Raw genomic sequence first — 24,882 nt, 5'->3', positions numbered from 1 at the left:
CTTTACATCTATTTAGCAAACAGTTTTCATAAATGAATAAACCTAATTATCAACCCTTAGAAAACTGGGACAAAAGTACTACCTAGAACATGATAAAATCAAAAATCGATAACATAGTCTCCTCACAAGGTAAACTCATGCGACTGTACAGTTTCTACCAGCAATGTAATCCTGTCAGTGAACTCATGGACCAAATTTCTGTAAGGTTTTGAAATACTGATTATTGTTATACTGATTTGTCAAAATAAATGAAAGCTACATACTTAGCATAATACTAGATCTGTATTGGCTGCTCCATCTTCATCATCTTGAGGACAAAGGCAGTCAACTCAGCATCACAAACATTCCCAAGCTACCTAGCCCCTCCCCAGTAAAGCTGTGAAGACCATAGGATCCTACGAAATACAAGGCAAAATGAGTCTTGTGGCCATTTTCACCTTGCCAGTATGCACTCTTAAACCATACCTTCTTTTTTTAAGGAGGGCTGCGCCAGTCAAGCTAGGGTTAATTTCGATTATCCATCCAAACATCCAGCTCCTGTTTGAAGGAAAATGATGTATTACACTGCTACACTTGCATCAGGAGAGTCTATTCCAGCAAAGGCACTATACAATAAACATGTCTCCCTCCACTGTGTTTTATTTATCTGCTGGTAAAGATATGGATCCCATGTTCCAGCTTTTGTTGGACTATTTGATTTGTGAAAATTCAAGTGATCCAAGACCACTGGGTGCTGAATGGCACAGAAGGCAAGACACAGATCTTTCCCTCAGGAGTCTATCAGATATAGATATTAAATGAGGGGGTGGCGATTTCAGTTTTTTCCAATATCTTAGGATTTTAAGCCAGTAATCTTCTTAGATGGAATCCTCTGAGGTCTCCTAGTTTGATTTGTCAAGTGAGACCCTTCTCAAAGGGGCATTGCTTTCATTAATAGGTCTAATCAATGTTGAATATACTTGGACAATGACCTCTTTAGATATGGTTTACATTCTTTTGACAATTAGCTGTGATAAGGACTTTCTGACTGCTGTCATTACATGATATCAAATATGAGGGAAGTGTCAACCCAAATTTTAAGGTCTCTAATATAATTCTTGTATTGGAGTGCAGTGCTGTTTATGCTGTTAACTGGGGGAAGGGGTTATCGATCAAATGTGTCAATATTGCATTTTTTAGCATTTAGTTTGACCCTACTCTAGTACACCAGGAATTTACAAATTTAAGTTAATGCGGAATGGTTTCAGCATCAGAAGGGGGATTTGACAACGACTCCCAGTTTACAGTCATCTGTAAACTTGGTTAGCCATTGGTCTTGGTTCATCATCTGAAGATCCGAAAAGTAAATGCTAAACAAATGAAATCCCAGCATTGAGCCCTGCAAGACACCACTGGTCATCTTCATACTTTCTGATTAGGCATGTGTTACCTGTACTGTGTAGGTTTTGTCTTTTAGCCAGTATGTTATCCTTCTTATTACATAGGAATCTGTAATGCAACTATGCTAGCATGGGGGATGGTGTCTAAAGTTTTGGCCACGTCAAGGTATGCAATGTAAACACCATGACTGCTCTGAACAGCCTGTGGCATCCTTTCAAAGAAGGTAACCAGATTCATTAGACAGGTTCTACCACTGACAAACCAAAATTGCTGTGAGTTTAGACTGATGAGATTTTTAATATCATAGTTTATCAGGTGAGTTATAATCTGTTCCATTACTTTGTAAACAAGACTCATCAGATTGATGAGCTTATAATTTCTTGAGTGAATGGTGGGTTAACCCTTGTGATGTGGCATCACTACTGCTGCATGCCAAACCTCAGTGACAAGCCATTGACTTGCTTGGTACCTTTTATTAAACAGACATGTAAATCATTAGGTCCCATGGAAACCACAGTCAGTACATGTTCCTAAGTGATGGATGTGGGGTTCCGAGAGGTTCAATGGATAAGTGGGCTTTGAATGGTCATCTCTGGAGTGAAATCTGCACTGAGTTATTGTTTGCTAGTCTGCTGGAAATGCCTACTGTATCAGAGTAGGTGAGCCATAATGATTAAGTGCAGAGCAATGTTGGATGCTACTGCTTAGTGTCCTAACATAGATAAGAAGGATGTGTAACCATTCTTAGCTTCAAATATTAACCCAACATCATGGGTTCCTTTAGTACACCTAACAGTATTTTTTATTTTTTAGTATTTTTTCTGGTGTTATCCTTGATATGAGGGTCTTCTGATCTGCGGTATTTTTTAAGTTTTTTTTCCTTTTATTGTTGAGTTTATTTACATTGGTGGACCAGCAGGGTGGGCATAGAACTCCTTTGTGAAGTTACCTGATGGACCAGCAGGGTGGGCATAGAACTCCTTTGTGAAGTTACCTGATGTGACAAAAGTCTGGAGTGATGCTGCCATAACTGAATTTTGAAACTTCAAAAACATTTGATGAGATTAATATATTTGAAATCCAAAAATTCTGAGATACCAGTTTCACTAGGTTTAGAGATTTTGAATTTGAAGTTTACTAGAGCTAACATAACCAGGGAAAAGGATACCGGGGAACAGTACATACAGTTATAATTATAAGGATCAGGTCAAGAACATTATGTCAATAAATACATGCAACTAATGAAACCAAATAAAAGAAAAAAAAAAACAAATAACTGGCCAAAATCCAAAAAGGATTAATAAAACTCTTAGCACCTCTGCCTACATGCCTTCAAGGAGTGAAACATCAAAAAAAAAAATATCAGAAAATATATACAAAACACATGATCAATAAAACAATTAATTAAATCAATTACCTCCAATTACATTCAGAATTTAAGCCCAAAGGCATTAAAGTAGCATACTTTCAAATATAAACAGACTCCTTATATAATAATTTATCTTTAAGCAGAACATTTCCCCAAGCCTAACTATCACCTGCAGAAGAACAGTACCCTGTAAATCAGAAAAGTCATCCTGATTATATAATTTAAAATACAAGACAATGAGAGTATCAGAATGTTGTTTATCAATGTCCCAAACACGCTCCTGCAATCTAAGTTTAAAAGCTGTTTTACTTTCATCTACATAAAAAAAGTTGCAGGGGCATTTGAGGGCATATAAATACACCATTATAAGGGTGACTTTTCTGGTTTACAGGGTACTGGTTTTGGGCAGGTGGTAGTTAGGCTTGGGAAAAATGTTCTACTTATTTGTTTATAGTTTAAAGTATTGTACTTTAATGCCTTTGGGATTAAATTATGAATGTTGGATTAAATTATGAATGTTATTGTAAGTACTTGATTTAATTAATTGTTTTATTGATCATGTGCTTTGTATATATTTTCTGATTTTTTTTTTGATGTTTTACTCCTTGAAGGCTTGTAAGCTGAGGCGCTAGAGTTTCATTAAACTTTTTTTGGGGATTTTGGCCAGTTATTTGTTTCATAGTTTCATAGATTTGTACTAGGCTAACTGCCCTTGCGAGCCATTTTAAGCCTAGCCAATTATCACCTGTGAGATTCAAACCCTGTACCTTGTGTTTGTAAGGCAAACACCTTAACCATTAGGCCACCCTCCCAACATTTTCTGCAAGAATATTATGTCCCTTAGTGGATTTGTTAACAATCTGCCCCCCAGGAGTTTTTGCTTATTAAATCTTGGAACTTTTGGGCTTATCCTACAGTAAAGGTTTAGCTACTCCAGTTTGTTGAGGGATAGTTAAGTCTCCCAAAATAATGGAGTTCTTGTTTATAGGGAGTTTCTCAAGTAGATCAGGTAACATTACATGGTTTTCAAGGGACAAGAAGATGTCCTGTAACAGGCTATAAACTGTTAGTTGGTCCTGTTTAGCATTATTTGGAGTTCAATGAGTTTAGTTTGTGTGTCTCTGGGAATCTGTCTAGAAGTGATATAGTCCCCAACAAATATGATGATACCACCAGAGTTGCCACTAGGTCTGAAAAAAGAATGGTATGCACAAAAGCCAACATATATTTGGAGGTATATACTAGGCTAATGACCAACAGGGCCTTTATAAACCTTGCCATACAATCTAACCCAATTGTGTCCCTATGTATCATGGGTATTTATAAGGTGGGGGTATTTTTGTTAGAAAATTTCTAGAGGTTGTGTGGTGGGGAGTATATTACTATGGTCACTAATATCTGCCTCTGTTTATCAGAGACATGGAGGTCAGACCTGGGGTGAATTTCCGATTTCTCATCCATAGGTCAAGGTTACACTTAAATAGGGTTAGGGATGGACTCTGTTTCACATGGATGGGGAGCCTGTTCCACAGCATAGGGATCCTCTGAAACACACATCTGTCTCACCAACATGTCTTATTTATGTCACATGCAACATTTAAATCCTTGGATCGAGTGGTTCTGATACTGTTTGTTTTGTACATATGCACAAGATTCATCAGGGTGGGATCCAAGGATGCCATGTATGCCAGGCATAAATCGCCTCTCAGTAACGTGCAGAAGACAACAGGATTGAGACAGGTGATCCAAACAGGGAAATGTGTTTATACCCTGGATTCTCCTGGTAAAGAACCTTTGTGGGTGTTTCAACTGGAGTCTATATTAAATCAGCAAAACGTCATTACAAGCGAATGCCGTTTTGCCAACACATACAGTTCGAAGTCTGAAAATAGTGAAGGCTCAGGCCAGCGATTTTTTTCCCAGGGAAAAAAATTGCTTGGCCTGATCTGTAGCATTGCTCTTTACCCCACTGTGGTGCGATCTTGGAGTTGGTATATTTAGTTAGAGGGGTGTGGGGGCACACCTCCCACGTTGGGGGGTGTGGGGGCAAAGGCCCCCACTTAGTTAAGTCTTAAATTGTGTGTGTGTGTTTGGTGCTAGCAATTTCTTTCCCAGGGAAAGAAATCGCCGTTTTGACCGTTCGCGGTTTAGTGCGTTCAGTCTGTGTCCCTGAAGAGGCATTCAATGTAGCACCTCTTTGCGATTTTAATACAGACCCTTTTAACTGTTACATCTATCTGGTCAGGTACACCCCAAAGGGGGCATTATACTCAATAGTGGGTCTGATAAGGGCTGAATAACATGGCACTATGATTTCCTTGGACCTAGATGCCATGCCCTTACTTATAAACCGAGTGACTGAATGATTTTCTTACTATCTTGGCCACATGCTGGTCAAAGGCCAGATTACTGTCTGCATACATTTCCACATCCTTGACTACTAGGTCAACTCTTAGGGTTGTCTTATTAATGGAGTAATTAGCCTGGGTGACAATTTTCCCAAAAGGCACTATAATGCATTTCTTGGCACTCAGTTTTAGTCTGTGACTCTAGCACCAGGAGGGAGTAGTTTTTGAACATTTAAACCATGTTTCAGTAATCACACAGATACGGAGATGCTCTAAATGCAGTATAGCTTTTGGAACATGCATATGTTGTTGAGACTTCTGGCACTGAGCTGAATTGCCTTAGTGTGACCTTGTTTTGAATTTGATATATTAGTTACTCTGTCTCATACCGTCTACTAAGCGTCGATCTCTGCTTGACTTACAAAGCCATGTCTGACCCAGCTCTGTTAGAAATGCTACATCTATAGAAATCTCAGTCCCTCCGCACCACATGCTCCAGAGACAACCTCATTACCACAATCAAGAGAACATGCTGGAGGGACAGGTTCATAACCCAGAGATAGCCCATGCTCTGGAATAGACTTCCCATACATGTCAGGCAGAGCACCTCATTGGCCCTCTTCAAGAAAATCTTGATGAGTGGATGAGAAATAGAAAGTTCACCCCGGGGAATCACTCCAGTGGCTCTGCTTGATAGCGGCACTGGGAACTAATGTCGGGTGGCACGATGCCAGGGCACTTCTATGGGCTAGGCTTGTAAAGGATCCAGGGCCATTAGCCTAGTACACACCTACGAACCTGAGATGTCCATTAGCTGGACTATGCTTAAAAATGAGTTATGAGGGCAGAAAAGGCTTTACCTAGGACTCAAAAACCTCTCAACTAGATGTGGAGGCCATCCTTTGCAAAGTAGAGCTGATGAGCATCTGATTCCATTCTAACACATACTAGGATGTCCCACTGGCATGACACTAACTATATAACCAGTTGCTGAAGCAAATTTCATTTCTTAGTATTTAGCTATAACTCTTGGGGAAGGAAGGTTTCCACTCAGGGCCAAACTCTTGCCTGCACTTGTGACATGCCTGGAGAATTCTGACACGTCTCTGCACCCCAAGCTGTTCACCCCATGTGGACCACCACCAAGTTGTAATCATATTTGTCAGATGAAAGGGTTTTAAGGGCCCTTAAGATATCAGAGATGCTGGCACCTGAAAGACAACTCTCTGTCACCCTGTTTTTGTCCAGCCTAGCGAGAGAAGAATCAGTGTGCCTGACTACATTCACTGATCTGTAAAATTTTTAATTTGTACAGTGGACTGGTGTACTACATTTGAGATAACATCACTCTTTGTTGGAAATCTTCATAGGTCTAAGAGGCTTTGGAAATTATTTTTACAGCCTCACCATAAGACATTTTAGTGTGTGGCTCAAGGTCCATGTATTTTTGTGAGACAGATCTCCAAATTTGTATCTGCATCCCTAACAAACAATTTATTTTGCTGAATAAGAGTTCATTATCTGTGAGTATAGGGCCAGTTACTATGAGGTTATGAGGATGGCAACACAAGGGAAACAGGCTGACCATCTCTATCTTGGTCCATAGATATGAGAATTACTTAAGATTACACAAAGTACATGTTGTCAATGAGATACTTAATAGGCTATACTGTGGAGGGATGTAGTTGTACAGATTTTCTTACAGAGGATTTTACAAGGAGTTATATGAATTACATTACGTAAATTAGGATTAGTTGGTAGGGGTCTGGAAGGGCCTGACTAAATAAAATAAATGAAGTAATTTAGGTTAAACATGGAACTGTGACAATGGATAGTGCAGAGCTGCTAAGCAACAGCAGACTCTAAGGTATGGGGAGCAACTATGGGTAGTTTTGTCAGCATGGAACAGCTTCAGGTTTCTTAGGGTAATACACAGCAGTTGTGGGTTCCTTGAGACTAATTGAGGAGTACGTGGCACAGAGTACTGATCTTCACTCAACTATGGGTAGCCGGCCACAGTAAGTATCACCAGTCATACTAATAGGACGAGGGAAAGGAAGGTAGTATTAAGACATGTAGGGATTAAGAGGCCTGTTACTATACAACCTTAAAGGTGGTATAGAGGGATAAAGCACTAACTAAAGCCTAGCTGACCCAGGTTCAATTAGCAGTGTGGGCAACTGATAGAGTGGCAGGGAAAAATGGGCATGCCCATCCTCTGGGAGGGCGCTCATTGATACTCCCTAAGGGGAAGCATGGTCCAAAGAAGGGAGTTGACATCAGATGTAATCAATGCTCATGGGAGTGGGGAAAGAGAAAATGCGTAGGGCATACAAAACACCCAAATGGAAGCGCAGATGGCCAAGCTCTCAAGAAGCCCTTAAGATCCATGACTGGCCCCAGAAATACTGGAGTAAGTCTGGCTGGTAGACAGTGCACAGATGTGCAACACTAAGGGCTGGACAGGTAAAGATGAAGTCTGACAAGACGAGAAAAAAAAAAGAAGAGAAAAAGTTGCCCTGTGTTTATACATATTTTTGCAATCCTGCTGTACAAAGCATGGGCAATTTATAGTGACACTCACAAAAGCTGAAAAAAAAAATCAAATAAGTACCCCGTTCATTAAGACATTACAGTGCTCAAAGTTCTGCTGCAAACTGAGGCTTAGAAATGGCTTGGTTCCTTCTCAACTATTACTAGAGTAAAACAGAAGCAATTTTAGATAGATATCTCATGTTTAAGTAAATTGCAATAACCACTCACAACTATAAACATATATATGTGTGTACATATATATAAATTCTGACAGATATATACATTCACGCATATGTATACATGCATGCGTGCGCACACACACACACGAAAGCATTTAAGATCCCGCTGAAAGTTCACCTGCACAGTCAGGAATGAGGATGGGGGTATGGAAAGTGAGCATGTTGATAAAGACAGAGCTGCCAATCCAGATCTAGTCTTACAGTACGTAGGCTCAGGCTCGTATCTGGGACTGGGAATTCCCTCTTCATCATCTTAAAGTCAAGTGTCCCAAACTTATCCCCTTGGGTGGTTATGAACGGGCAGTTCCTCATGAAAGTACACCGAAGGAGGAGTTGTGGCCAAAGATCACATTCAGCTTATGTCTTGCATACATGTTCAAGCAATGTTCATCCAGATGCTGCATAAATATAACCCAAGGATACATTTTCAAAGAATGCCAAAGAGGTAACCTCATCTCAAGTAGCATTAACCCAAAGCCTACGTTCTAAAGTTTTGTAGTGTTTTTGGTAACAAAAACAGATATAGTGATGAAGCCATTTAAGTAAAGGCAATTGGGACTCTGTTACAAACTTCTTTGGGTAGAGATGCACAAAAAGTAGGAACTTCCTTCTAACAAACTTTTCAGTAAAGGTAAAATCAAGATGAACACATACAGCATAGCATGTATTCACCTTTGAAAAATTAGGGAAAACAGCAAAGGTAGTTTAACTGATCAATGCTGGATTCTTTTACTTCCACATAAAAGAAGGATCAGTTTTCATGGAAACTGATTCATTACGTAAAGAAAATTAATGGAGAAGGCCTACATTTCTGAAATCATTCTGGCTGAATTACTACCAACAAGAAAAATAAACTGCCAAAGCAAAAAGTTAATGTCTACCAAAACAAATGTCAAGAAACATTTACAAATTTTCAGTGAAGCTAAAGACAGAGAATTAGTACCTTTGTGAAAATTAGAGATGGCTGCAAAGTGAACTCTGAAGAATATGAGCCATGAAAGTATCTATGGCTCATGCAGTAGCCCACATTGAGAAATTAGTAGTTTTGTACTTCATTTTTTCTTGCATTTGGTCTTTGAGCAAAAGTAGACATCTGTCCAACATTCCGGGGAAGACTGGTCACAGAAACTAAAGAAACTATGCAGTCAACTGAGGGAAAGGAAGGAACGAGGACTTCCAGGTGTGTGACACAGAAGACACTGGATGACCACAGGCATACAGGATGCTTCAGACTGCGAGACAATAGTAGGAGAAGCCACTTTGACCAGGTGAAACAGAGCTAGGAGAATGACTTTGTGCAACTTGGTCTTTTCCAGAAACTCTAGAATAAAGGAGAAGGGTAGAAAAGCAGAAACCAGACTCTGTGTCCATTTCTGGAACATCCCTTCAAGGAAAGAGTAAAGGAAAAGTTGCTGCTATATTTTATACTGAATGGGTATAAAAACAGATTAAAACAAGCCTTTTCTCTGCAGCAGTGCAGACTAAGCACTACAGATGCAATGAGGAATTCACTTTGTCCTGGACATGACTGACAATGACAAGGAAAATGGTGGAAAATGCCCACTTCCAAACTCTCTCGACCTCCTAGCAGAACAGTAAGTTTCCCCTGCTTGTTGAGATACTACACCACAGTCATACAGTCAGTGTGGATGGTAACATTTCAGAAAGGGAACCCTAGAAAAACTGCAGTGTGAGAACCAACAGTCCTCCTTTTCAGCATATGTACTTGCAGGATCAGCCTCCATCTGTGACCACGTACATTGGACTGTCTGCTCCTGAAAATGCTCCCTCACTTTAAAGAAGAGACATCTGTGGTTGCTGGCACAGTAGGGAAGAAGGCTTGAAAGAGTCTGCCCAGAGACAGACTGGACTCACAAACCCACCAACTGACATAATCCTTTTTGCATTTCTGAGATCGTGAATAGGATATCCATATGATTGACTAACTGATTCGACTGAACCTTGAAGGTCCAGTGTAGCACACTCATGTGGTGTTTGATATTTGGGTTGAAAATTGTGGCTGCTAATAGGCTTACATCTCAAAAACAGAGGAACTGGAACTATTTCACTATACAGAATATGAAGGTTGATGCTCCTGAGGTACTGAATTTGACAAGCCAGTGTGTCTGAGATGCATCCAATGAACATGATGGATCGCAGAGTATCAAATGGGACTTTCCAGCATTCAATGTGATTGTGAAGGACTGAAACAATAACAGAAGAGACTAAATCAAGTTTATAAGACCATCCAAAGTCAGTGCTACCAGCAGCTAGTCATCCGGATGTGGGAAGGCTCTGGGGCTTTGCAGCCACAGGTATGCTGCAAACACCGACCTGCATCTGGTGACCATTCTGGAAGCTAAAGTGAGGCCAAATGTCAGTGTCTAAAACTGGAAATGAGAGGCTCCTATGCCAAAACAGAAAAACTTCTTTGACTCATGCATTACTGTGATGTAGAGGTAGAAATCATGGAGGTCAAAAGAGCACAGTCACTCTCCAGTGGGAGATAGGGAAGGATCAACAGCACTGTGACCAAGTGGTAGGGCTGCTTTTGGACAAATTAACTTAGGCTGCTTAAGTCTAGAATGGACATGAAACCCTTCATTCCCTTGGTGCCAAAAAGAACCTTGAATAAAGACCTTGGTCTTGCTGATTCTGTGGATCTTTCTGGATATTTTTTTTGTGAATGAAACTCAAAACCTCCTTTTTTACCACATTGACAGAGGTGGGATGTCTGGCAGGGGAAGAGACTGCTCTTTGCGGAGGTATTGCAGAGGAACTGTACAGTGTCTAAATATAACTGCCCTCACTTGTCCTATACAATAGCCAGCCATGTAGACAGATGGAAGGACACACTATCACCAACTGCCTCAAGAGTGGAACAATTGGGCAAAGTCTTAGGGACCTGACTGTGTACCTCCCAGGTGGAGTACAGTGGTATTCCTGGTTATTTTGCCAGTGTTGGTTACCTTTGGACTGACAGCTTTCTGGAATTTGTTGTAACATTTACAACTCATTCTAGACCTTCTATAATTAAACTGCTGCTAGCTGCATCAGAGTCTCAACTGAAGTGGGTTCTGTTGTATTTGAGAAAGTGCACTTTGAACTTAGTTCCTACAGTGGTGATGGCTGTGTGATTCTGCTTTTGTTTCTCAAGCTAGGCTTTTACTGCTGGACCAAAGAGCAAGGTTCCACTGAAAGGTGCATTCATATCAACTACAAAATCTGTAAAGTGGAGCCAGGCTGGGATTGTGTGACAAGTGCACAGTTAGATTAGAAACTGATGCCAGCATTGACACTTGAAATTTCAATGTAGTTTTAACATCTCAGTCTGGCAACCCTTCCAGACTGTTGGTGGCTTCATGGAACAGGCCCCACTGCAATCTGAATGTATGATATATAGTTTAAAGCCCTCAGGGTGAAGGCGAAGGATGCATAAATGCATTTCCCGAGCCTGTCCAATGTATGAGAGCATTTATTTGGTGGGCAGACAGCTGGGATCTAAACTGCAGCAAAAAAGAACTTCACCTTGACGATCTGAACCAAGCAAGTCTAGGTCTTCAGAGGCCATAGGATTTTGTCTGATCTATATGGGACAGGGGTCACCGTATCAAAGTTATTTCAAGTAGTTTCAATGTCTAGCCAAACATCTTGTCAGCTGGTGGTAGCATGAAGAGCTAGGACACTTGAAGGCTTCCTGCAAGACACGTTCAAACAACAAGGAGTTTCTAGGGTCCATCTTGCCTTGGCTCTAATCTGGAGGCCATCCTGCTTTGACTCTAATCATCTCAAAAAAATTCCTTAAATACAGGGTTATCTGATGAGAGCACAGGGAAACTAACTTGCTTGTCCTCACCTACATCTAGGGTTTGCGAATCCAAGGGTAAGTGTAGGTTCTCCCTCTTGCACCTGACCTTCCTTCATAATCTTGGAGGGGAAATAACTGAGGAAGAAGATGACAAACTTTGCCAAGATGACACCTCTGTACTTTGCTGAAGCCTGCAATCCCTTTGTCCTCCAGAGAAAGTGGAAGGATGGCTGATGATGCAGTCAGCTGTGGTCCCCATGGTTGAGACTAAGACAAAGGCCAGTATCAATAGTGGCATCTACAGGGTGGACTGCATCATCAGAACCATACATGCTATCAACACCATCACACATTCTGCTGATCATCCCCGAGGGGTTAAAGTCAAAGCTGGTCTTGACAGCAGACATCAACACACTGGTTGGCATCAAGGTTAGAGCAAGGGCATTGATAAAAATGGCCAAAAATGTCAACCTTGAGGAGGAAATGGCCGGCAGGAATATGAACTAAACCTAACCTCCAAAACAGTCTTCCCTAATGTCAAAGTCATCTAGGTCAGGAATTTCTCTGCTGAAGCCAAAGTAGACATGGGGAGAGTTGAGGTCAGGAGTTGTGGTCCCAAAATCAAAGTTCAGTTAACTCTATGCATCTGTCAAAATAAACACCAGCAAAAGTGGGTCGATTAGTGCACTCACTAGTACCAAGGCCTGGACGAGACCCAATGAGGAGAATCTAGAGCAGGAAGAAGAAGAAAAAAAAATTAAATAAAAAAATGTGCTGAGCTTATCCTAATGCTAGTGGTGGAGAAGGTCTGCAGCCATATGCGTTACCCTGCAATAAGGCTTGCCACATTATACGGTAATCAGGTTCCATCAAGATGTAATTATGGGACTTGACTCACCTGGAAAAGTGGTATGGAGCAGTCAATAGCTCAGCTCATAGCTCACCAATTAATAGGTCTGGCCCTCCTTAGGAAGAGGTTCTCTCAATCTCCACAGACTTGTAAGTCTGCACAGGAATACCGAATGGCAGCCATACGTTTCTCTAACTTCAGCCTGTTCTTCCTTGTCTTTAAACTGCAGCAGGTTAAAAAGAATAGTTGTGTAAGAACTTACCATAACCATAGATGTCCTTCTCTTCCATGTTGCAGTATTCTTCACCTTAGGGATTTGCTGCCTGCAGCACCGGACATCCAGCCAGTGTACCAAAGTCCTGAAAGCAGGGGTACGTGTGATGTTGCATGTAAGAGCCATAACCTGATGCCAGCTATATCTGTGACGTCTGCACGTACCCAAATCAGAACTGGCTGCCACATCAAGAGAGCCCGCAAGAGTAGGAGTAGTAAAAGGTAGTATAAACCCCTCCCAGACACAAGGTCAGTAGTCAGGGGAAGGACCCAGTTTATAATATGGTCAAACAAAGGGGGGTAGATGGGTGGGATTGAATACTGCAACACGGAAGAGGACATCTATGGTTATGGTAAGTTCTTAGACAACTATTCTATGTCCTTCTATTCTCATGTTGTAGTATTCTTCATCTTAGGGAGGATACCAAAGTTCTCTAGGTAGTGGTGTGGGTGGCAGGTAATGGAGTAGTCTGAGACCCTGCAGAATAGACCTATCAAACCCTGTTGTAGCCCTGGAGATGGAATCCAGTTTGTAATGCTTGGTGAAGGTATGTAGAGAGGACCAAGCTGCAGCCTCCAGAAGAGATGAGTAATCAAGCCTTTGAAAAAGGCTGCTGAAGTGGAACTGCCTCTGGTGGTACGGGCTTTGACAGACTAATTCAACTGTTTTCCATGAAAGGAGTAGCAAAAGGCAACAGCCTTAGAAATCCAAGAGGCAATTGTCTGTTTAGACATGGCCTTGCCTAAGGCCCTAGGATGAAAGGAGACAAAAAATTGATCAGACTGTCTGAAGGATTTGGTCTTGTCTAAGTAGAACCTCAGTTGTGTATTAACAGCCAAGGAATGCAAGGTCCTTTCTGATAAGTTCTGTGGCTGAGGGTAGAAGACAGGCAAGTTAATGGTCTGATTTAGGGAGATCTCATTAACTACTTTTGGCATGAAGGATGGGTTAGTCCATAGGAAAACTCTACCTTTATGGAAGACAAGGTAGGGAGGTGAAGCCATAAGGACTTGGATCTCGGATACCCTCCTGGCGAAGTGAGAGCCACTGACTAAGACTGTTTTGCAAGTACAAAACTTGAGAGTGGAAGAATGGGCTGGCTCAAAGGGAGCTAGTGCAAGTTTTTCCAGCACAAAGTTAAAGTCCCAAGGTGGGGAATGGGCTTACAAGAAGGCCTGATATGAAGAACCCCTTTCAACCACAGCCTGGCATCTAGCCTGGAAGCCAGAGGTGGAGAGAGGGGAAGGCAAGCAGAGATGGCAGATGTACTTTTACTGAAGAATAAGTCAACCCCAAATGCAGCAATTCACATAGGGAAAGGACCAGTGGAAGAGAAACTTGAGATGGGTCCTGTTTACTCTTATGGCACCAACTGGAGAATCTTATCCATTTAAATAAATAGTTTCTCCTAGTACTTGGTTTTCTGGCCTCCTGCAGAGCACAGAGTACGTTCTCTGAATATAGGTACATAAAGGGGATCAAAACTCTATCACTCACACAGTCACATTGAGATTGAGAAGGTGGGGATGAATAAGGGATCCCTTGTCTTGTGAAAATAGGTTGAAGTGGTCAGGTAACCTGTGGTGATTGCCCTGGGCTAGATGGAAAAGTAGGGGAAACCAATGCTGTCTTGGCCAGAAGGGAGTCACCAACAGGATATTTGGTTTGTCCTTCTGTATTTTCAGGAGGACTTTGTGAATCAATGGAAATGGGGGGAAGGCATAAAGGAACATTCCCTCCCACGAGAAAGAGAAGGCATCCACCTACCAGCCTTGTGGATGGAGAAGCCTTGTGCAAAAGAGGGGCATCTGTCTGTTCTGGGAGGAGACAAACCGATCTGCCTGAGGAATACCCCACTGGTGAACTAGATCCAGAAACACCTCTCTGTAAAGCATCCATTCATGGGAGGGTGTTAAGGTCCTGTTCAGGATGTCTGCCATCAAGTTGTCTTCTGATGGGATGTAGACTGCCTGCAAATAAATCTGTAATGCTATTGCCAGGGACCAGATTTGAACTACCAGACTGCAAAGAAGGTAGGATTTTGTTCCTCCCTGTTTGTTTATGTACCACAGAACTGTCATGTCTGTGATGACCTGTAATGTGCCTGGCAGAAGGATCCCTTGAAAGACTTGAATTCCCAAGTAAAGGGTCCTTAATTCTTTTAGACTGATGTGGTTCCTTTCTGGAATGGACCACTCCCCGTTCATCTTGTACTGGATATTGTCACTGTGAAGGACAGCCCCCAACCTAGATCTGATGCATCTGTGTAACGTTGCTGTTTGGGTGGAGGAATCTGTAAATGCACCCCTTGATTAAGGCTGATAGTAGAGATCCACCAGGCGAGTTCCTTTTTTAAACAGGGGAGAAGAGGAAGATTCGCTTCTAAGGGATAAAGGTGTTGGTTCCAGGAATTTCTCAAGACCCACTGAAACTTCCTCATGTGCATCCTGGCTAGAGGGAGCATGGGGATCAAGGAAGTCATGAATCCCAAGATTCTCACAAATTCTCTGGCTAACATGGATGGTAGTGGTAGATGGGATTGGGGAAACTGGGTGGGAAATTCCACTTTCTGGGCAGGGACGAAGAGTGAAATCAAGTCTGTTCTTATCCTGCACCCCAGGAAAACAAGATCCCGTGAGGGAGTCATGTGGGACTTTAAGTGATTCAAAGTGAACCCTAGATTTTGCAAAATCCTGCAAACCCAGTTCAGATGTTGAGACAGGGTGAGAGAATCCTGGTGTATGATCAATAGATTGCCTAAATAAGGGTAAATTTGAATGCCTGGCCTGTAGTCTGCAGTATGCAATGACCAGGGGTAGACATTTGGTGAATACTCTTGGGGCTGTGGAGAGTCCAAAGGGTAAGGCAGAGAACTGAAAATGTGAGGAATCCACAGAGAAACAAAGACATTTCTTGTAAGTGGGGTGAATAGGGATGTGAAGGTATGCATCTTTCAGATCCATGGAGACCATGAAGGCTTGTTGAGGAATAAGAGGAAGAAGGTGCTGTAATGTGAGCATTTTGAAGGTTGGCACCTTAAGGAAGAGATTGAGGAAGGATAGGTCGAGGATGGGTCTCCAAGGACCATCCTTTCTTGGAGCCAAAAACATCCTGGAGTAAAACCCCTTGGTTAATTGGTCTCTGGGTACTACTTCTATAGTGCCCTGAGAAAGAAGCTGCGTCAAAACGGAGGGGAATAGGGAAAGCTGACGGGAAGGAGGTTGTGGAACTCCCTGGAATGGTGGAGATTCCCACTAAGTCATGAAATATCTTCTCTCGATGATGGAGAGCACCCACCTGTCTGAGGTAATTTTCTGCCAGGAAGGTAGGGGTAGGGATAGGGTTAGGTGTAGGAAGAGGCAGGTGGTGGTGGGTAGGGGAAGAGAGTCATAGCAGAGGAGCTCTATCTGGGTCTGGCTACCTCTGAAAGAATGAAGGTGTTTAGGTGGATGAAGATCTAGAAGTGGATGGTTTCCTAGGTTGTCTTCGTCCCCTGGAATGAGTAGCAGTGGAATGGGAGGGCCGTCTCTTAACAACGCTGGGTTTTTGGGAGTAGTTCCTATGGAATCTAGGAACCAGTGACACCAGTAAATGTTTTAGATTCTGCAAGTCTTTTCCTTTTTCCTACAGTTACTTAAGTAGCTCTGCAGTGGCAGCTCCATAGAGTGCTGATTTATCCAAAGGAGCATCTAACAATTTCACTTGGACATCCAAGGGCAAAGGTTGGAGTCTCAACCATGAGAACCTCCTTAACACTGAACCAGATGCAGCCAATTTGGAAGAGACTTCAGCAGCATCATGCCCTGCACTTGACTGAATGTCTAGTCACCTGGGATACCGTGTTCAGAAGGGTGACCTGCTGAGCCTTGGCTGGTGAGTCAGGTATGCCAGATAGCAGAGTAGAGGCCTTGGACAGGGAATTCAAGGCAAACTTGGCCATATGAGTTTGACAGTTAATTGCCAAGGTAGAAGAAGTATACAGCTTCTTCCTCAACCTATCCATAAATTTACTATCCTTATCAGTGGGAAAAAGAGAAGGTAGTAGCCTTGAAGATTTGTCAGCTAAAACTGCAATAACACCAGGATCTGCTGGCAGATTCTTAAAAAGGTACTGCTCCTTTGCAGACACTTTGTAAAATCTGACTGGTCTCTTGTTAGCAGGAGGCTGTCACTCTGGGTTCTGGGAAGCATCTGAGAAAGCATCATAGAAAGCTGGGAGTAAGGGAGGAACTGCAAATGCAAATGCTGAGGGCTGCTCTATCTGCAGGAGTTCAAAATATCTTTTCTTGGTCTCAAACATCTGAGGCCTCCCACTTAAAATGCTGCCTAAGTAGTATCCCCACAGGAGAAATCTTCTCCTGGGGATGTCTGGAGTGAGAGTCACTTCTTCCTCAGGAGTAGCAAAATCCTTTGGGGATTCAACCTGAGAACAATATGTGAGGGATTCATCTGAAGAGGGATAGTCTTCCTCAGATTCTACCTGTGAAGCCAGTGGTTGACCTGACTGGGAAGTCTGGGTCTGGAGTACCTGAAAGGCCTGCGTTTTTCCTTCTGTTTCCTTTTTAAAGGGGTGGAAGGAGCAGGAGCAGTCATAGGCCTGGGTGCTGATGTTGGAATGGATAGCAAGGTAGTAAGAAGGCCCCACCAGTGCCACGAGCCATGGTTCCCCCTCATCATCAGGAGCTGATGGTTGTAAGGCTTCAGCAGACGTACTCTGGATACCCGCTGTACTGGCTTCCATTTCGGTTCCCGGTAACAGGGAAGTATCCAAAGTCTGGAGCAATCCTGGGTTAACACTCACCTTGACAATCTCACTGGATTCCTGAGGCACAGCTTGGACGTTGGGCCTAACTTTGTTAGCCATCTTCCTTGGCAGCTCGTCAGAGGTGCCCGCTCCGCCTTCCATCCCAGATGCCAAGAGACAAAGTCGCTCATTCTCTAAATAAAGATTTAAAGCCAACAAATGGCTTCTAAGGCTTTTGGGAACAAAAGACTAGCAAATATCACAGGACATTTAGTCGTGACCTATCCCTAAAAAGAATCAACACTGATAGTGTGTCCTTATGTGGAATTTGTCTTCCACACGTGCACTTTCCCTTCCTAGATGACATGCGTCTGAAACAGGTAAAGAAACAAGCAAAAAACCCACAAGGGTACTTATCTGAATAAAGACAGCCTGAAGGGATCGTCGAAAACAGATGGCCAAAGTCAAACAAATGTTGGACTACTGCAGCTGGCGATCGGACGTCTGAAACACACTGCGGCAGAAAAGTTCTGATCTGGGTACGTTCAGACATCACAGATACAGTTTATGGCTCTTACATGCAACACTGCACATACCCCTGTTTTCAAGACTTTGGTATACTGGCCAGATGTCAGGTGCTGCAGGCAGCAACTCCCTAAGGTGAAGAGTACTGCAACACGAGAACAGAAGGACATCTTGCACTGACATTACAATCTTCACAGAAATAAAGTTGCCTGAAGCACACAATCTATTTCCTACCTAGGGATGGTGGCAGATGCTCACAGGGTCACTACAGGAGTAATTTGTGACTCATACGTGTGGATGGATGAAAGACTTGATACACACTGGTGTGTTTGCTTTGTGGAGGAATTTTAGCCCCACAATGAAATAGTTTGAACTCTCCACTCTTTTTCTTGTTCATACTTCAAACAAACATGTAACTAGCAAAAATGCGCTCATTGCAACATGAGAAAAAGAAGTAAACGCTGAACAGCTAAACTAGCAAAACAGTATACTGTACCAGTAGAAATGGCAAGAGAAGAACACAACATGTTAGCAAAGAACAGTGCAATACCTTACCTCACTCAAATACCTTACCAAACACCTGTAATAAAGCAATACTAGCACAACACTTGAAGTAAATACAAAGTGAAGCAAAAGAGGTTAGCCATGAAGATAGAGGGTAAACTACCACTGACTGAAATGTTGCTGGTAAAAAAAAAAGTTAAACTGGAATATAATTTTATTTTTTTTTTTATTTTATTTTTATTTTACATTTGTTGACTGGGATAGTCCGACTGGATATATGTCCATTTTCAGCGGAGGCCTGGGGAGAAAAGCTCCAAGAAATAAAAAAAAAATCGAACATGTCACATTTTACAAATTGCAAATAAAATACTTACAGAGATTAGAGGCAAACCATACAAATTACATATAGAATTTTTACATTAATTCGATGAACGATCATTATAATAGTTCCTTAGATACAGTTGTTCAGCGTGTAAAATCTGAAAGTTGCAGTACATGATAAGCTACATAGCAACTGTCCACAATACGGAGAAAAGATTAACCATGCTTGATACAACAGCATGTCCAGTTTAATCCCAGGCAGTGTTTGAGTTTAGTTTTGAACTGACCTAGAGAAGAGAGTAAGGTAATATCAGGTGGTAGAGAGTTCCATGATGAGTCGCTGGCTAAGTTATTAGTTTTACATATCTGGATAAGGAGTCTGTTGGAGGATCACAGCGGTCTAGGGTTATTATACAGGGTGACCAGATTTTTGAGTGCAGGCGTGTTTTCAGGGTTGTATGTAATTTTGTGGGTCATAACCAGTTGGTTATATAAGATTGGACTGGGTAGTTCAAGCCATCCAAGCTGGATTAGATTGATGCAATGATATGTCCTAAAAGGCAGCCCAGTGGCAAACCTGGCAATGTGATTGTAGCAGATAGTGAGTTTTTTCAGGACAGTCTTGTTAGTATTACAGAGAAGAGGGGATGCATACAGAAGAGTAGAGAGAGAAGGTGAGATCGAGCAATGGCAACTTTGGCTGGGGGAGACAGGAAGTCTTTTATTCTGTACAGTGCTCCTAGTTTTTTATTGATGGTTTTGATCAATTGGTTAACATGCAGGTCAAATTTTAAATTGTTATCTATAGTTTTATTTTATTTATTTACTTACATTTGTTGACCGGGAGTGTCCGACTGGACGTAGGTCCATTTTCAGTGGAGGCCCGGGGAGAAAAGCTCCACAGTTAAAATAGACAGTAGTTACATTGGATTACACAGTGATTAGCAATTTAACATAGCAATTAATTACAAACATATTTACAGATGAAGAACATAGTACATCAGCAGGCAACTAGAATCTTTATCTGTGAAGTACATAACAGACATTAACAAATGTTACAATAAGTTCCTGCTGTAGAATAAGTACTAGAGCATCTGAGCTTGCTATAATCAAGGTAGTTAGTGGGGTGGAAAGAAAGGTAGTGGTTGGATGGGGTGGGTGATATTAGAGTGGGAGTTGCAAGGGCATAGCCAGCATGTTTTAGGTGCGCTTTGAGTAAAGTTTTGAAGTGGGTGCATGATGGTATGGAGGTAATTGTGGGTGGGAGGGAGTTCCATAATTTGGCTAAGGCGCAAGAGAATAGTGCTTCACCAGCAGAGTTATTGGCTTTAGAGATCTGCAAATGATTTTTGTTGCTGGATCTTAGTGGTCTGGTGGTGAGATAGGCTTGGAGTAGATTCTGGAGGGATGGGACATTTAGTGGATGGTTTACTAGTTTGTGGGCGAGTGATAGTTGATACCATTGAAGGAGGTGAGGGAGTTCAAGCCAGCCCAGTTCAGCAAGTGAGAGACGGTGGTGACTACGGTAGGATGCCCCTGTGGCGAATTTTGCGATTTTGTTGTAGCAGGTCTCTAGCTTGTTTAGATCGCATTGCCTTAGGTTGGTATATACTGGAGAGGCATAAAGTAAGGTGGAGATAAGGTGGGAATTTGCTACTGAAATATTTTCTGCTTTGGTGAGAAGTTGCTTATTTCTGTATAACTCTCCTAGTTTTTTGTAGACTTTTTTTATGGTCATGGATATATGAATGTCAAATTTTAGTTTATTGTCTATTTCTACTCCTAGCAATTTTGGTGTGTTCAGTTGGGTATATAGTGGTGTTGTCTTTTGCTGTGATGTTAAAGTGAGAGTTGTTTTGAGTATGTTTGGTGGGTTGGAAGATGAGTAGTTTAGTTTTGTTTGGGTTGAGTATTAATTGGGCATCAGATAACCAAGTTTCAACAAAGGAAAAGGCTTCCTGTGTGACTTTTTGCAGTTTGGGTAGGGACTGGGCTGAGCAGATGATGGTTGAGTCATCTGCATATTGTATGAGTGTGCCATGTTTCTTGGCAGAGGCTTGATTATTGGTGAAAACAGAGAAGAGTAGGGGTCCAAGGATGGATCCTTGGGGAACCCCTATGGAGACAGGTAGTTGGGGAGATGTGTCATTCTGCCATACAACGGATTGTAGGCGGTCAGACAGGTAACTCTGAAACCAGTAGGTGACTGAGAAGGATAGGTTATTGAGGACAGAGATGAGTTGTTTGTGTGGGACCATGTCAAATGCTTTAGATAGGTCTAGGAAAGTAGCAGAGGAGAGATAGCCATTGTTTTTATGCTGAAGGATAGTGTTTAGTAAAGGAGAGTAAGGCAGTGGTGGTGCTATGGTTTGGTCGGAAACCATGCTGAGTATTGGAAAGGAGATTGTTAGTAAGGCGGTAGTCTGAGACCTGAGAATGTATGCATCTCGCTAGTATTTTGGGGAGTGGAGAGAGAACAACCATGGGGCAGTAACTGGTTAGTTCTGTGAAGGGGCCGCCTTTGTGGAGAGGAATTATATGTGACACTTTCCACAGTGTGGGAACGCAAGTTTCTGACAGAGGTTAATCAAGATGGATACTGGGTAGGCCAGAGCATCAGCTGCAATTTGTAGGTATTCACTTGGGAGGTTGTCTGCTGCTAATTTGGTGGGCTTTAGTTAAGAGTTTTTTATGTTGGAGCTAGGTACAGGAGAAAGAGAAGGCAGTGGGGAGACTACTATTTGAAGGTGTAGGTTGGAGGGGAGGAGGGTTGTGTTTAGCTAGTGATAGTATAGTTTGTGTGAAGTGTGTGTTGAATGAGGTAGCAATATTTTTGGAGGAGTGAGGGATGTTAGGAGGAGGGGTACTGACTTTACCTGGGTGGAGGATGGAGTTTATGGAGGACCAGAATTGTTTGGGGCTGTGTTGGGAGGAGTCTAGGGCAGACTGGTAGTACTGGAATTTGCCCTGTTTTATTAGCTTTTTAACTCTATTGAGTAGTTCTAGGAATTTCTGTCTAGTTGAGGGGGCTTTGGTTTTGCACCAGTGCTCCCTGACTTTATCCCTGTTTTTCATTTCTGCCTTAGTGGTTTTCTGTAGCCATGGGGAGGGTTGTGCTTTCGTTCTAGAAAGTTTTATGGGGCATGGTAATTTAAGGATGCTCAGGAAGGTAGTATTAAAAAATTCAACTGAGTCATCAAGACTGAGGTACTTTAGGGGATGCCAGTTACATTCTTTGAGGGATGAGATGAATGTGACTGGGTTAAAGTTTAGTTTTTTACGTATTTGACAGTAGATATCAGGTTTAGCTTGGTATAGGTATTTTTTGAGTAGGAATGTTGGGGAGAGATCACTGAGGCTATCTGATAAGCAGCCTGTTATATATAACTGGGGGCTCTTACTGACTAGTATCCAATCCAGGGTAGTGTGCTTGCTGGAGTTTTTATTTATCCTGGTTGGCGACTGGACTAGTTGCGTGAAGCCATGAAAGTTTATATGATGGGTTGGATTGTTGTCAGAACAGGATTACCAGTCAATATTGAAATCACCTAAAATGATAGTTTCTTGGGGGAGATGGTGGGTAGACCAGCTGAGGTGGTTTTCTAGTGGAGGGATGTTTTGGTCAGGTGGGAAGTAGCATCCAATTATGTTGATGGTTTTGTTTTGGTATATTTTGAGGTTGGTATATATTATTTCTTCATTGCCTATTTGTGGAGCTGATGATTTTAAGATCTGGATATTTAGATGCTGTTTAAATATTATAGCTACAACGCCTCCTTTCTTGTTTAGCCGGTCTACTCTTAGTATGCCGTAACCGGTAGGGAGTATTTGCTCAATGGTAATGTGAGGTTTTAGCCAGCTTTCTGTCAGGATGACTTTATCTGGGGAGTACAAGTCTATGGTGGCATGGAGTTCATGGACTTTGTTGTATATAGTAGAAGGAAGTCACTTGGCTTTCTATTGGCTGTGATATGGGAGAAGTTGTGGTTTCTAGTCTGATTATGAGGATTGGGGTTGGAAATGGTAGGGCCAGGGTTGGGGTGTATGTCTCCACTTAGGGCTAGTTTTGATATGCATGAGGTATTAGTTTTCTCAGTTTTTGAATGTGTTTGTTTATTAGGGAAACTTTATGATTGCGCTCTGTGGGTAATAGGTATGGTGGGAGGGATACTATGTTAAGTTGTAGGGATGCTTTGTTTGAGTAATATAGTTGGTACAATATGCGGGGGGTGCATAGGGATGGTTCTTGAGTTGGTGGGAGGGGAGCTGAGTGAGGGTGAGACATGAGTGGTGGTGTGAGTAGTAGTACAGTGGTAGTGGTTGAGTGGGGGAATGATGGAGCTTTGGTAGGATGTAAGATATGCAAGGAGAGTGCATGCAGTCAGCATAGGTAAGGTATGCTTGTACATGTTAGTTGAGGAGGTGTGATAGTAGTGGGAAAATGGAGGAGGTAGTGTTGGGTTCGCGCTGCGGTTGGCTATTGGATAGATGGGAGGGGTTTGTGAGTGTAATAAAGGTAGGACCACTGGGGGTGGGAGGGAATAGGGGGCAGAGTGGGGAGGGAAGTGGGTAGAGACCCTGTTAGTTGCTCTTATGAAGGGGCTGGAAACAATCAGGTAACAGAGTAAACTGATAAATGAACATATGATGACAAAGGGTGGTTGTAGTTTTTAAAAATGGTGCCTGCCACAGGTAATATTTATTAACTTTGGGATTGGCTTAAGGTAATAAACAGGGAAGGGGGAGGGGGAGAACAAGGGTGTGAGCAGGCAGTTCTTTTGTACTGCTGCTAATGAGCCAAAGCAAAGACAAGTTTGTGTTTAAGAAACAATCAGAATTGACCAAGGACTGATCTTAAACTGTAAATAATTTTTTAACCATTTCTCGGGTGGAAAAACAGGATAACCTTGTATCGGTAGGCTACTGTGGTTTCTTAACCATTTCTCAGGTGGAAAAACAGGATAACCTTGTATCAGTAGGCTACTGTGGTCTCAGCTTAAATTAACAAACACATAGTATTGATCAGTTATGGATACTATTTGCTAACAGTAGGGAATAAGAGAGAAAGTGGAAGATGAGTGTGTGTGTGTGTGGGGGGGGGGGGGTGGTCTTACAAGCCAAAGCACAGTGCTCTCCAGGGGAAAATGAATATTGGCTCAAACAGGTAGACACATACTCAAAGTTGACTTTAGCTGTTTGCAGACAGTTCAGACCCGGTCTGTGCTTTTCTTATAAGAATAATAAAGGTGGTACCGCAGTTGAATACGTGTTAGGTTGGAGAGACACTGAGCTCCTCATGGGGCCTGTAGCAGAGTAGATTGTCTGTAACTTGCAGTTACAATAAAAAAGAATGGCAGTCTGTCAAATTTTAGAAAGAGAAGTGAGAATACATGAAAGAATGCTTCAAAAATTATTAGTAGCCCAGGGTCATTTGATAACTATGACCTACTTTTAATGCGTGGAAAAAGAAATGTATTTGTTTACTAGGGGTACAATTTGTATTAAAACAAATTACAGACTCCGTTCTGGTTATAATAAACAACAAATCAGTGTAAAGTTCTGGTGGTCTTAGTCTTCAAGGTCCTAAAGATGGAACACTCAGTCCTAGATTTGTCAAGCTGCAGTAGTTCGAAGTTAAAGTACAAACAAAAAATAGCCTGCAGTTTCAGAGTTCCAAGCAATGAGTGAATAAACCACATGCCCTTTTTTGTGTGTGTGTGTGTGTGTGTGTGTGTGTGTTTGTGTATACACATATGCATTACTTCAGCATCCTTTATGGTAGAGGTGTGGGAGGGGAGGTTAGTACTGCCAAGGTCCTTCCTCAGAGAGATGCTATTTTTTTTAATGAAATGCGTCAAGACATCAGGCAGCCTAACATGCAGAAATTAAATTCCATAATGATTCTGCTGATATCTACTGATTTATGAGGGACTCTGACAGAGATTCCCCACAAGGCCTAAAGGTAATGGTGTTCAATCTCCAACA

At 42.1% G+C, this 24,882-nt stretch overlaps 1 protein-coding gene across 1 annotated transcript in view; it reads right to left on the bottom strand.

The window, feature by feature from the left end:
• The window catches only part of ALDH5A1 (aldehyde dehydrogenase 5 family member A1), a 536,325-nt gene that overhangs the window by 282,486 nt on the left and 228,957 nt on the right, over window positions 1–24,882 (bottom strand). The gene's annotated exons all lie outside the window — the stretch shown is intronic.

The sequence above is a fragment of the Protopterus annectens genome, chromosome 3.part0, assembly GCF_019279795.1.
Source record: "Protopterus annectens isolate FY-2018-M chromosome 3.part0, PAN1.0, whole genome shotgun sequence".
Classification (NCBI taxonomy): Eukaryota; Metazoa; Chordata; order Ceratodontiformes; family Protopteridae; genus Protopterus; species Protopterus annectens.
Note: the sequence above shows the minus strand (reverse complement) of the source record. Positions and strands in the feature narration are given on the sequence as shown.